General features: G+C 35.6%; 1 protein-coding gene across 2 annotated transcripts in view; it reads right to left on the reverse strand.

Annotated features, from left to right (window-relative positions):
- The window catches only part of Grasp65 (Golgi reassembly-stacking protein 2), a 525,443-nt gene that overhangs the window by 458,523 nt on the left and 54,047 nt on the right, over nt 1-12,873 (reverse strand). The gene's annotated exons all lie outside the window — the stretch shown is intronic.

Here is a 12,873-nt window from a genome sequence, read left to right on the forward strand (position 1 = left end):
AAGAAGACTATTATACTTAATACAATAATCCCCAAAGCAGAATGTTTTGCATTGTTTTGCAATGAGCCATTGGCAGTTGCGGTAAAAATTCCCATAGTATTTTCTACACCCTTCTTGAAATTCTTCCAGATTCTTCTGGACAAAGCCAGATTTTGGCATATTCGGCTTTGGAGACAATAATGATAAATAAAAATAGTCAAGGTAAATAGTAAGGAAAGCATGTCACATATGGAGCCAGGATCTTCAAAAACAGAAGCAAATCTTGAATGGGTAGTTCATACTGTTAGAAATATAATTGCACTAGTTTATGTTATATACGTATGTGTATAGATGACGCTGTATGTCTATGAACCGGTCATCTCCAGTTATCTGCATAGGTGTGTGTGCTAGTATTGTGTCCTCTCTTGTATAATAGTCTTCTTCCTGACAACGACTCTTTTGCATCTCTCTTTTAACACACAGTTCTGATGGCAGGCTGTTTCAGATTCTTGCAACACTGCATCTGTACCAGTGGAAAAAGCAATCTCTTTTGGCTGTTGGTATCCTCATTTGGAAGTGATGCCCTACTTAGGTTGGCTCAGCTGTCCATGATCTCAACGGAAGGTTCTCCCGATGGTAGATAAACCATTTGATGGACTAGTTCATAGCACATCTTGAGATCTGCAGCAATTCTGCACCAAGAATCAAGTGCAAATCAGAGAAAAACCCATAAATCCAAGCCTCTTGTAATAAGACCAGAGAGACAAGTGCAATCCAGAGAGTGCAAACCCATAAATTCAAGCTTCTTGTTTGACTATGTGCCCAGTTGGTTGCAATTTGTGATATTTTCACCATCCATAGACTGGAAAAATTTGCGATATTGAACACTGTGCCATTTTGTTTATTGTTACTGTCACCTTACAGTGCTAAAGTTTCTACAAAATCCAATGTTATTGTTCTGTTATACAAATTTGTTTTACTATTTTTTCCATTGGCCATGTTTTGATATAAATTTTCCGAGATGGACACTCCCTGGAGTTGGGCTGTACTGCACTTCCTTTTCAGGTACAAATACTCAGAGTCCTGATAGTCATGGAGCATTCATTTCAAAATTTGTTACTCCACTTCTACTAAAGAAAAAATTCAGTTCTCGCCATAATTTTGAAAATTTATCCATTTGTTCATTTTTCCTTAACAAAATGCATAATTTTAAGACACTTGCGCAAGTAAAAATAAAAATTATATTCTTACTAGCATGCATATTAATTAAATATTTCTTTGATATCATTAAAGAACATACTGTATTCATTCAATCAGATTGATAGTATTTTCTTGCCTTAAAAATAGCATTATCATCAGATACTGATGGAGTCAAGGTTGAAACAGGTAGGCTATAGGCTGCAAATTATGGTAAAAATCTATGTTTATAAATGGCCTTTAGAAAAGTTATCTTATGACCCTTTAATGATAGAAACAAAAAAGAGGGAAGAACTGAAATATCAGTCAAATTTTTAATCATATAATTAAAGATTAGATATCTAATCTTGTAAAAAAAAAAAAAATTCTAAAAAATAATAGTTTCTAGAGCGTAGAGAAATAGTATAGCTTCTCTCTCTCTTTCTTCATACCAGAAATCACATGTGTGTATACATATACAGACCTGCCAATCTTCAAAAGGGAAAAATCTTGACAAAAATTTTGTCACAAAAATCCAGCAATTTACTTGAAAATACAGCAAGCATACTTTTGCATGTCATATATCTGTCATTTTATTGTCATGATAAGAACCTACGCATAAACATGCTGTAGCAACAGTATTCACCACAGGATGGCGCTGTCAGCATAATGGGAAAGGAGCGCCTGTGCGATGGAGGAACTGGACTGACTTTTGGCCGCTCAAATCCGATGGTCATACGTTTCGCTAGTATCGATACGTCCTTGTAGTTTCTATAATGTTAATTGTGTAATAAATTTTCAATTTTCTTTGAATTGTGAAGGAAGTGTTGCCTTTAACCAGGACTGTTTTAAGAACATCATGGGCCCCTGGGCCAAGTGATTTTCTGAGGCCCTATCTCGAAAATTCTCAAAAAATGCAACTACTTCTCGTTTTTCTGAGGTCCCTCTTCTCTTGAGGCCCCGTGCTGTGCCCGGGTGGGCCCATGCATTAAGACGGCCCTGCCTTTAACCGCCTCATTGTTGTAGAAGGAATGAAGCAGTTAAAGGCAACACTTCCTTCTTAAATTTTTAGGTGAAAATAAATGAGTTTAATTAGCATATTAACAGATACTGCGTGAGAATTTTCATATGGAATAAAATTTTGGGCAGATCAGAAAATTTTAAATATCAAAATAAATATTTTTTTTCAGTGATTATAATTCTGAATATAAAATCCTTTAATCTACAAGAAAGTAAGCATTTTGTTATTTAACATATCTATCAGGTTAAAAAATCTGCTTGACAACATTGCCAATTAAGTATTTGACTTTTAATACCGATTTAGTTTCTGAAGTCAAAAGCTTAACTCTGATGCCCTATCACACATATTTTGAATAAAACTGAACACAGGTAATGAGTAGCTTAGATTATAAATTAAATTATAATTAATATTTTGTTTTAATTATTGTAATAAATTAATGTTTGAAAATAAAACATTGTAACATACAAAAAAGTAAGTTCTCCATCATGTTATATACCAATAGAAAGAGAGCTTCTTACGTTGGCAAGAACAATAAAGATTGAAGTCACTTTGAGAACAGGGAAGAAATTGTTCATAGCAAATAAAGAAAATGGTATTTTAATATCTGTATCTGTAAGCCCACATATTCCAGACGATTCAAAACCCAAAGTTTATCAGTTGATGGTAACTTAAATATTGTCGTATCAAATCATAAGTACATCACGCAGACAAGTCAGTTTGTAAGCCCAGCATCCTGGGTATCCCTGCTCTAAAATACGAGAACTTAAATTGCGAAGATTGTAAGTTAGGAAAATCGAGAAAAAATCCTTCAAGCCCATATCAAAAGTTACATCATCTAAATCCTTGGAACTTTTGCATATATATGTTTGTGGGCCTCTTCCTACAATTTCTAATGGGGGGAGCCCAATATTTTTTGACCATCACAGATGACTCTTCCCGAAAGGTTGTGAAGAAAAAGTCTCGGGTGCTGGACTGTTTCAAAAAATTCCGAATGAGGGCAGAGATTTTTTAATTCAAAAAACATAAATATCCGAACTGACAATGGGATGGAGTTCAAGCATAATGAATTTTGCGAGTTTCTCGACACACTCAAGGTATCAAAGATGAATGCACTAATACCTACACGCCCAAACAGAATACGAACACTTTAATTATACAGCTTTGGATGCAATGAAAACCATGCTGCTAGATGCAGGTTTGAGTAATACTTTTCGGGCCGAAGCTCTACTGTACTTCACGTACACTTGGAATCAGGTATGCCCCTATGGACAGACAAAAACCCCCTTTGAACTATATTGTGGTTCAAAGCCGTCAGTTAAACATTTGAGGATATTTGGTAGTACAATGTACATCGGAGTGCCTAAACAGCTAAGAAATAAATTGAATTTGAGAGCCAAAAAAAGGCATCATGGTGGGTTACGCTTTATACATTTGTGGGTATCATATCTGGATACCTGACGAGAGGCATACAATTGAAACAATAAATGTAACCTTCAAGAACTACGATCGAGAATCTGTCCTGCACACGAGACCAACATTTATCCACATAAAAGTGAATCTGAAATGACCCAACTTGTGATCGGGAAGACAAGAAGGTGGATGATGTAAAAAGTGAATCTGATTCCGGACTCTGAGGAGTCTAATATTGTTAAGCGGCTTTCTTTCTTTCAAACCGAGCACAACCCAGGTCTATGGGCGATTTACTACCCAGTGAGTTGTGCTGGAAGTGTAACTGCGTGTACCCTAACAGTCTGAGTGCGTACCTAGTGCTGTGTTTGAATTTTCAGTGCTGCCATCTATATTTAAAAAGTAAAGTGAGTGATGTATTATGATTGAATTACATTTGTACTGTTTGTAGGTCTGTTGCTCTCTGTAGCAAGACTTTTTAAGGGGAGATCAGCTCGGATTCGCGTCTTGAAGTGGGGAACCACAGAAAACCAACCACCACTGTGGCGATGGTGTGGGGTTCGAACCCGGGACCTTGCGACGTTTGTTAAGAGGCAATATAAATTCAATTTTGATAATTCTGAAACATCCAAACTGCACATCTTTTGGCGAGAAGCTATATCTAGAAAAGATGGCTCCTGCATCAACACGTACAGGATTGAGGAAACTAGTTTGAGATTAAGATCTCATAAAGGTGCCAAGGCAAGTCTCGTAAAATTGAATATGATAAAAACGTTTTAAATTTCAGTGGGAAAAATGCATATTCAGGTATAGTGAAAAATAATGATATTGATTCCAGAAGCATGTTTTATTGACATTAATATCTCGAAAAATTATAATGCTTCATCAAGATCTCCGCAAAAGGAGCATTGGCCATGCTCGAGGAAATACAAATAATGTCAGATAGAAATGTTTAGTGCCAAAATCCGATCATACCCCTATTGTGGGGGACAGGTGGGTCTATACCGTCAAGAAAAATGAGAAACAATAAACAGTATGGTATAAAGCCTGTCTTGTTGCTCAGGGATTCAGACTGCGTAAAGGGGCAAACTTATGACGAAGTTTTTAGCCCTGTCGTGAACTTTTCAATAATATGATTATTTTCACATGCAGGGTTCGCCCTGACTTTTTATCAATTGTAGCAATTTGGCTAATCAGATGAAAAAAGTTGTAGCCAAACGAGAGAGAACCTTAGCCAAATTGACGCGTCATAAAATGCAAATTAAAAAACAACTTATATCAAGTTCAAGATGAAAATATAAATCAAAATGCAAATCATGTATAAATAAAAATTGTTTAATATAAAATGTAAATTTTTACAGTACAAAAAAATATTTTAGTTCTTCAGCATTTCAGAGATATTTTTTGCTGTCCACAATTCAAAAGCATTTTCGAAATTCAATTGTTGCCTGCTGGGACCATTAACAGGAACAGAAATTCTGTTATTTATATTTTTTTACATTTATGCTGTTCGGCAACTGTGTTTTAATGAGATTCATGATACTAAGGCAGAGATGCCACTCCACTCTAATTCACCTGAGTCCCATGACACAGGTTATTGGCAAAATCTGGGTTCCTCTAGAAAAAAAAAATAAAGTTGCCCCCCTCCCCCATCATTTACAGGGCACCCCTGTGATTCAAACAAATAATTGATTTCTAAAAACAAGTTCAATCCAAAGATTTAGAGGAAAGTGCACGAAATCCATTCCCTGCTGCAGATTCGTCCCCATCTATTTGCATGTACAGAGCTGCTATCTTGTGAAATGCTAGAAAGCTCTTCAATCCCATTCAGTTGACTACTTGCAGTGATGCAGTTGCATTGCTCTCTTCATTCATGCTTTAATTTTACAAAAATGGTTTCTGTTGTAAGTTGTTACAGTGCGAAATCAAATTTGAACAGTTATATTTTTATGCCATACGGAAAGTTATTTTTCATAAATTAGTGATTGATACAGTCGTGTAGCTGTAGTCATTTAGTCAGGAACAGTCACAGTTTTTGCTATAGCTGAATTCGTCCTCTCTGAGCATCGGAGGGAAACTCATCATGTTTCAGAAGGAACACTTTTTTTTCTTGATTTAGATTCATTTTGATTGATGTATATCACTTGTCAACATTTCTATGTCTTATTCATGAAGAAAAGCTAATTATATAAATATAATAAAGTAAAAAATATAAGCATTATAAGTACAACTAATTTATATATATAAAGTATATATTAACTAATTATTATACATAGTATAGCTAATAAATATAAGCAACTAAAATAAATGTGTAACTGGGGGGGGGGGGGAAGGAATTAGGATACCTTTGATGAAAACCTAAAATTTGCATTGTTTTTATTTTTTTGGTTAAGAAAAATTCATTCCGTACAATCACACTTGAAGCACGATTAGGTACGAAGTTGAGTTACTTAAATCAGTTCTCAAATTATTTTTAACTCTAAATTTTCAGAATCAACAATTTTGCTTGGAGGGGCGGTATTTGGGCACTTTCCCTTACTAACAAAAAAGTTTAATTAAATAGTATAAAACTAGGTTGTTTTTTTTTTACATTCATTGCTAAATATTCTATTGGTACAGAAAAGAGCAGCAAAGAAACCCATCAACACTGAGGAATTAACATGTGTAATTAATTTAAAACAAATTTAATTAAGTTAAGCAAATTATATACGGTATTTACTAATAAATTAGTCTATAATTTCTCTGAGTTTTCATTTCAGAAAACCTTAGCTCCAATAATAAATTTAAAGTAAATGATTCGACGATCTTTTGATTCATGTAAATCCTTTTTGAGCAATTTCTAGCTGGAATGATTTTCTTTCTCTCCCCCCCCCCCCCGATAGTCCACAACTGTGGTCTACCACCATTTAATTTCCACAAATTTCATGCCTTAATATGAGAACTATGTCAGATTTGTATTGGCCCTGCTATTCCTACAAAATAAACTTTTGCACACTTTCATCTCAGATTTTGCGACCCTCCCTGAGCGGCACCCCGTGTGAGTCACGTATCCCAAGAGCCGCTTCTGCGTCATAGCAACGGAATTTTTTTGCAAAGGATAGCCAACTGAAAGTTAGAAAACTTCAGAAAATCCAATTCGTAGTCTACCACCACTGCGCATTTGCGACCTAGCGGGTCCGAAACCCTGATTTTCGTGACGTGAAACTCACGACCGCATAGCGCCTTGATGACTGGATATTTATGATAGTTTTTACATATTCCGTTTTTTTTTTTTCTCGAACGATCTCGGAAAAATTGTATTACGATTGCAAATGCAATATTTTTGAAGAATCGTCCGTTCGAATCTCGTGAAAACGAAGCGAATTTACGCGGTAAATACGCTGTCACTGACGTGGGTGGGTAGTCGCGAACGTACCGTAATTTCCGATATATAACCAACAGGAGGAAAACCATCAGAAATGGGAAAATTCGGTATAATAGCCGCTCTCATTCCGGGACGCAACTTGATATTTCGTCAGCCTCATTCGTTTTTAAGGTCACTACACGTCATCGCGATCATGATAGACGGTGAGGAAAAATAAAATAAATTGGTACACAGGTTTTTTCACCCCTCCGTGTTTTTTTTTCTTAAAACTCGGGAAGAACGGGTCCCACGGGAAGCGTGAACAAAATATTTATGCATCTTTTCCCGAAATTCCGGGAATTTGACGCGCAATAGCGCGTCGGCGGCATCTCTGCTGAGGGAAAGATTATCATCGAGTAAAGAGTTCAAACAACAAGTTGTTTTTTGCATATAGTCTCTTGGGGGTGTGCTCAACTATTGACGCTTCTAGACAAAGCCGCTTGTAAGTTAAGTAACGCTTAATGCAGCTTTGCTTCTAGATGAGGTTCATCGTCCCTGTCAGCCCCCCCCCCCAAACCCTGCTCTGAAACCGTACCGAAAGTAGCTGAACATTGTTCGCGATTGGCCAACAAAAATTTAACTTCCGAACTTTTGCACATGCGTCAAATGGCCGATTTGACCATCAAGAGGCCGAATGGACACTCGCGATTTGGCGAACTCGATCTTATTCGCCAAATGAAATATTTTTTTTATTCATCAGATAGATTATATCAGTAAAATATGTGATATTTTTTGAAAATTTAAATTTCCTATATCATCTTTGGTAGTCGCTAAGGGAACTTTGCTGTTTAAATTAAGCTGTCGAAACTCCAAAATGAAGATCAGAGAAATGGAAAAATTGACATATCAAATGTGATAGGATGTTTATGATATATAGCTGGTCATACAAGGCCAGATATCAGTTTTGTCGTTAATATCTTCTAGCAATTTCAAGAAAATCCCGGATTGGCACACTGGAACTGTCTAATGAAATTATTAGGCTGTGTGTGGACGATCGGGGGGGGGGGTGTTTTCTTCCTTTTTATCAATTATTCTCATTATTACTGTTTGTAAGATGACAACAAAGTTGAATTCTAAAACATTGTGGTGGCAAGTCGCACATTTACAAGTATCAAGTATTTTGTATTTGAAAATAAATCTATTTCTAAATTCTCGTTTTATAATTCTGAACAAGTGACTGTGAAGCCCAGAAGAAATCAGCAGGCGTATATTGTGACGTGGTATGATAATGGTCCATCGAGAAGCTGGAGGTTCTTTGTCAGTACTTGTTTCAATTTGGAATCCGGACAGCTTGGCGATAGCAAAAGAATGTACCAAAATAAGCAACTGTTATCGGTCAGTAACTCTTTTCTGTGGCACTTGTTCGAATTAAATCATCCTTCAATACGCCAAAATGGAAATCCAGTGATATTCTCTCAGAATTCAAGGACCAAGGAAATTCGAACGGCAGAGGGAGAGGTGGCAGCTATCTTAGAATCTGATGACGTGTATTAGCTGCGGGAATATGCTACATCAAATTAATCACTCTGTGAAGTGGAGTATGACGGTTACGTAGAGCTGAGATGAAAAATTCATTAGATGACAAGTTTGGTGTCTATGGCTGAAGATGGTTTGCTCCAACCCAGTGAGAAATCTCAGTCGAAGGACAATAATCTTAAGCTGCCAACGTTAGAGTTATCAGAATTCTGGGGACAGTTTAGAGGTTGGTTGAGCTTCAGGGACATCTTCGAAGGTTCCACTGGGAACAACACAAACCTATCAGATGTCCAGATGTTCCAGTATCTGAAAAAGGCCCTGAAAGGCGAAGCGGTGTGATTAGTGTCTGGATTCACGATCACGAGCTCAAGTGCAAGCCCAATGACTGTAACAAATTAAAATCTATGGCATTTAATAAAAGGTGGACTTTTGTGAAGTCAAATAAGCTATGCTTCAATTGCTTGAGAAATAATCACTCGTTCGCAAAATAGATGCTGAATAGTTGCAAAATAGCTGGTTGAAAACCAGCTGCCAGTGCTGTAAAAGAAAGCACCACACATTATTGCATGAATTCAAGGTACAGCCTCCTGATGTAACCCCTATGAGTGAAGGAGTAGCTGCGTCAAGCGTTTACAATGTTTAGGAAGCAAAATCAAGTAGTGCAGTAATGTTTTCTACAGCAATCATAAATGTCTGTGGGTGCCATGGTGATTATTTAAAATGTCGAGCACTCTTGGATAGTGGCTCCCAGACATCTCTCAAAACCATAGCAAGAAAGTAGGACTGATATTCAACAAATCTAATCATTCGATTCTAGGTGTCAGTGATGAAATTTGACATTTTGACACCACAAGTGAAACTGAACTTCGTTGAGAATTGCAGCAAGGATCCATACAACAACAGCATTAGTTGTCACAAAACTGTCTTAAAATATTTCTAACTTCGAGATATCTTTTCTTGAGGGGATGTCCGGCGACATTCAACTAGCCGATCCTGAATTCTACCAGTCGAGGCTGATCAATATAATTCTAGGTGCAGATGTCTTCTTTGATATTCTGGAGCCAGAACAACTCTCAATGCCTGGAGCTCCACTTGCAGTGAGGACAAAACTGGGATGGAAACTGACTGGAAAAGTTGGCAGTTTTTTAACGGTTTAAACCATGGTTTAAAATGCCACGTCAAAAACCCTCCACTAAAAACCTTGTGTCAAAAACCTCAAATATTGCTTTTCAATAAAAAAATTTCCGTTGAAAATACATGCATTGATTGCATGTAATGTTTGAAGTCCCTATGTTATAAAAAGCATAAATACTTAATATGATTGTAAAATAATTTTCTACTCTCTACAGAATTACTTTGAACAATATTTTTCCCCTTGTAAAATATATAATTTGAATAGAGCATAGCACAAAAGCTGTAAAAGCTGAAGGAAAAACTATAGAACTATTGGGTATTAGTCAATTCAACCTTCCAAAATTTCTTCCACTGCTTATATATGTGTATTGATATAAACCATATGCTGTACTCTTTTCATAGATAGGTGTTTAAAAAGATCTTTTACGCCAATGTTGATTTCTATTATTAAATTACCTAGATAATCACAAACTTAACACTAGAAAGACGGATCGCAAGAGTATACCTAGAAAGACGGGATGGGGTCAAAATGACCCCCCATAGTTTTTTGCAATTTTCGGATACCTTAATGTTTCAAATAATGGTATATCATATTTAAAACATAAATAGAATTATAAAACAAAAAAAAAAGGGTGAAAACCACTGGCCTGTTAATATATTTCGTTTTTATCTAACACTCAAAGCATTCTGTACAAATCACCTCTCTGCATGCACATTTGCCGCACACTGGTTATTTGCATTGCCTACAAGATTGAAGTGTTTTATTGACTATGCAGTTCCTTCTCACTTGGCATTTCTGTCGTTTTTTGTCTCCATCAATAGGTGTTTTGCATATTATCGCATTTTGAATTGTAATTTTCAAGGTGAAATACTCAGCACAGAGTTCTTCACATAACTGCAATATGTAAGTACTCCAAGTGATCTTTTTTCCTGTCACTTGTTAATACAAAATCCAAGCATTTATCACTGACATATCTAAGATGTTAAAAAATACATGCATTGGCCAGAGTCGACTTCCAGTCTTGGTCGTGTATAATCGCACCATTTGATTCACGATGTCGACTCCATATTTAGTATCGTTATTAAAGGCAACTGTTTGTGTTTTTTTTAACATGATCAGCACATATTCCCAATAGATCTGTTCAGGGAATTTGTTAGTGTTAGTAGACATCCATGCCCGACCCGGGATTCGAACCCAGACCTGCACAGTCAGAAGTTAAAGAATGCTTGACAAAAACCAAAAATTACACACCTGCTGACGGACACTTGCAGATAAGAATGGGGGGAAAGAAAGGTCATATGGAAGGTCAAATGCAAAAAAAAAAGACATTCATAAGGATTATAACCTACTTAGAAATGGTACTGCATCTGAGCTATGAATTTTTAGGTCAGAATAAATGAGTTTAATTAGTGTATTAACAGATGCTGTGTGAATTTTTGATATGGAATAAAATTTTGGGCAGATAAGGAAATTTAAAATATCAAAATAGATATTCTATACTCGGTAATTATATAATTCAAAATACAGTTGAATCCTGTTACAACGAACTTCAAGAGACCGTAGAAATCACTTCATTATAATGAAATTCCGTTATAAAGGAATTTCAGGTTATTTCAAAATGTCCCTATGTAAACTTATTCGGGGGGATTAGAAAAGTGTTCATTAAAATGAGAATTTCGCTATAACGGTATTCGTTAAAACTGAATTCGACTGTAAACTTTAAGCTATATAAAAGTAAGTTTTTTTGTTATTTAACATATCTATCACATTTAAAAAAATCTGTTTGGTAACATCAACAATATGTTTTTGACTCTTTTAATATTGAGTTATCTTCTGAGGTCAGAAACCTAACCCTGATCTCTTTGTTGTTTTTTTTATTGTTCAATCTCGGGTTCCATTCTTTGAGTGCATGAATAACTTCTCTCTAACATTTTAGTTGCTCAAACTTTTTATAGACTGGCTGTCCAGGGCACTCCAGTAGTGTCTCAAGAACATTATTTCGTTCACTGGTAAGTTGTAATCATTATATTTCATATTTTGTAGTAATTTAAACAACGTGGGGTAAAGTGGCCATAGCATTAGGCTTAACTAACACTTAGTTGTTAGGAGCTATTTTGCCTAACATATAATTGAACTTTTAAGAATTTTTTTTTACTTTGTACAGTTTTTTTTACTTAATTTACTTTTTACTTATTACAGTTCATTTTTTTCCCTTTTCCAGAGCAAAAGTGTGCTTCGAAAGTAGGTGTTTGAACCTATATGAGAAAGGAATATACAACAGCACTCTGACATCCTTCCATTAGTATTGCTAGCTGTTGGAAAGAGCATTAGTATCATGTGAGCTGCAAGAAAACACGAGTTGAAGATTCCATATCACTCTTAAAGAAGATGGATCATTAACAAGTCAAGAAAAAAGGATTGTAGAAGAAAATCATGGTTGACATGTGAAGGAAACTGAGCAAGAGATTTCAAGCCTTGAATACCAATGTGAACAACCCCCACCCTTTTGTAGATATTGAACTTTCACAATTAACGACCAAGTAAAATAAAGATACAGAATCAACTTCACGAATGGCTGACTTGAACATAGAAGGTGAAGATGTGTCAAGATTAGGTAATATCAGTGTTGTGTCTGATGAAAGACTTGAAACGAGCCATATAATGACTACCTTGCCCTCGTTAATCTCAGCTGTAAACAAAAGGGTAAGACAGAACTTAAAGGCAAAATGAAAATATGTTCAGGATAGCACAGGAGAAACCTTAATAAAGGAAATAGTTGAACTTTGACTGCCACAAAACAGAAATATGGAAAAATTTCATAAAACTCCCATAGCCAAAGATAAACTTTCCTGAAGATCTGAGGCAAATCTATACTAATACTATCTGCTAAATTCAAACTTATAAAAGATATCAGAAGGATGTGTGTGGGGTGCTGGTTTATTATGAAGAGAACAAAAACCAATGATGATGCAAATTATCAGACAAGTGATTAATAAGGATTTATTATCTGTTGAATATCTTGAAAAAGCCTAAATAATGAATTTTTATACCTTTCCAGAAAATGAGGACATAAATGATATAAGGGATCAGTTGTATTTGAAGATCTTAATGAAGCCAAGTTTTAACCATAGAGTACATTAAAAGTCATAAATTTAAAAGTAGAAAATGGTTGTTCGATAAATGTGTTAAATAAAATTTCAATGCTCACTGATTATTTTCTTAAAATTTCATTATTATTTGGTATGACTATTTTATCCCATGCACTACTCACTTTAC

The sequence above is a fragment of the Pholcus phalangioides genome, unplaced genomic scaffold (assembly GCF_987345545.1).
Source record: "Pholcus phalangioides strain wild (caught in Gottingen) unplaced genomic scaffold, Ppha-v1.0 ptg000015l_1, whole genome shotgun sequence".
Lineage (NCBI taxonomy): Eukaryota > Metazoa > Arthropoda > Arachnida > Araneae > Pholcidae > Pholcus > Pholcus phalangioides.